The 2,073-nt window shown below is 38.3% G+C and overlaps 1 pseudogene; it reads left to right on the forward strand.

The window, feature by feature from the left end:
• Positions 1 to 308: 308 nt before the first annotated feature.
• LOC149157878 (serine/threonine protein phosphatase 2A 59 kDa regulatory subunit B' gamma isoform pseudogene) lies at positions 309 to 1,375 on the forward strand (annotated as a pseudogene).
• The last annotated feature ends 698 nt before the right edge of the window (positions 1,376 to 2,073 follow it).

A 2,073-nucleotide genomic window follows, 5' to 3' on the forward strand; every position in this document is an offset into this window, starting at 1 on the left:
GTTCTAAGGATACACGAGACAGAGAAACAAGCAGTGGCTTGCGAATGAAGAGAAAGATCCCCATGTCTACAACCGAGGCAACACAAAACCATATAATGATTAGTCGCTGAAGCTTGTTGTTGAATATTGTGTTAGTGGTATATGCTTCTGAGCTGAGATTTGTCAGCTTGTGAAGAATTTCGTGGCATTGAACTCTGTAGTTACCCCGTTGACATCTCCAATCAAAGAGAATGATGTGATTAACGCTGAATCTGATCATTCTGCCAATGGTAGTCTAAGCCCCACTGCAAATTTACCATTGTTGAGAGATGTTCCTTGGTTTGAAAGATAGGATCTTGATTAAAAAATTGAATCTTTGTTGTCTCAAATATGATTTCTCAAACCTTAAATAAAATATTGCAGACAAAGAGTTCAAGCGGCAAGCCTTACTGGAACTTGTTGACTATGTTCAGTATGGAGCAGGCACACTCACAGAAAGAGTTCAGGGGGAGATTGCCAAATGTTTGCTTCAAATCTTTTTCATCCCTTGCCTCCAGCTTGCCATGAAAGTACAAGATTGGACAAATTTGATCGGGAAGAATAAGATCCCTGTATGGATCCTGCATGGCCACATTTGCAGATAGTGTATGAACTCTTACTGCGATATATAATTTCTGCAGATACAGATCCCAGATTAGCCAAGAGGTATATAGATTGCTTCTTTATACAGCGATTGCTCAACCTATTTGATTCTGAAGACCCTAGAGAGAGTATGCAAAAATTATATTGCATCGCATTTATGGAAAATATATGATGCATCGACCATTTATAGCAATTAACAACATATTCTATCGATTTATTTATGAAACTAAGAGACACAATGGCATTAGTGAGCTGTTGGAAATTCTGGGTAGCATAATAAATGGTTTTGCATCACCTCTAAAAGAGGAACATAAACTCTTTTTAAGCAGAGCTCTTTTGCGTCGGCATAGCCTAAATGCCTTGCTCTCTATCATCAACAACTATCACACTGTATTACTCAGTTTGTGGAAAATGACTTCATGTTAGTGGATACTGTTATTAGGGGTCTACTAAGGTATTGGCCTGTCACAAACAGCCAAAGGGAAGTTTTGTTCCTGGGACAACGGGAGGAAGTTCTGGAAATAGCGCAATCTTCTGAATTCGAGTGTTTCATGGTACCTCTGTTTCGGCACATAGGCCGCTGCCTCAATTGCTCACATTTCCAGGTTTGTAATTGAATTTATATAGGTTGTTTTATTTTTACATATGTACGTGTTATTGCTTGGTATTATGTAACTTATGATTGATATTGTAGATTGATAAGAAACAATGCAAAATTGATGTTTCTCATTTCTTAATTGATATTGTGGGTTGATAAGAAATAGTGACAAATTGAGATTACTCATTTTTAAATGGTTCTTAATGTTATGCCACCGCTCTCTTTTCACTTGACAAAGCCGATTGCAAATATATAAAGATAATTGCGATTCCTCCGATTGCAAATGTATAAATAAAGTGTTATTTCTAGATTATAATGACATTTAATCTTATTAATGACGAATTAAGAAAATAATGGTAAGACTTAATTATTTTAGATGTCAACAACAATGAAGTATTATAATTTAGTGGCTAACCAACGGAACCATAGTGCACGATAGTTCTTGAATCCAGCCATCGAACTATATTGCATGGAACTTCTTGAATCCAGCCACATCACACAAGGCCAAAGATGCCACGTCACAAAAGAAGGTCCCACCGTCCTGTGCTAGTGTCAAAGCAATAAGGAAGTACATGGAGAAGCGTAGGGGCACCCAAATGATTGTTTTGTCATGATAAACACAGCCACGTATCGCTCATGCTGAACGACAACCTGCATGCATACCAAATGGTATATGCTTCTGAGCTGAGATTTGTCAGCTTGTGAAGGATTTCGTGGCACTGAACTCTGTAGTTACCCCGTTGAAGAAGAGAGGCTTGATACCCGCATAAGCACGAGTTGATCCATTAGATATTAATGTTGGTTGAGCCCTCTCCAATGCTCCTGTTTAGCCTGTTCCGATCTTCCTCAACGGT

Source organism: Pinus tabuliformis, chromosome 5_2 (genome assembly GCF_031772625.1).
Source record: "Pinus tabuliformis cultivar Carrire ecotype Pingquan chromosome 5_2, CPIR1, whole genome shotgun sequence".
Lineage (NCBI taxonomy): Eukaryota > Viridiplantae > Streptophyta > Pinopsida > Pinales > Pinaceae > Pinus > Pinus tabuliformis.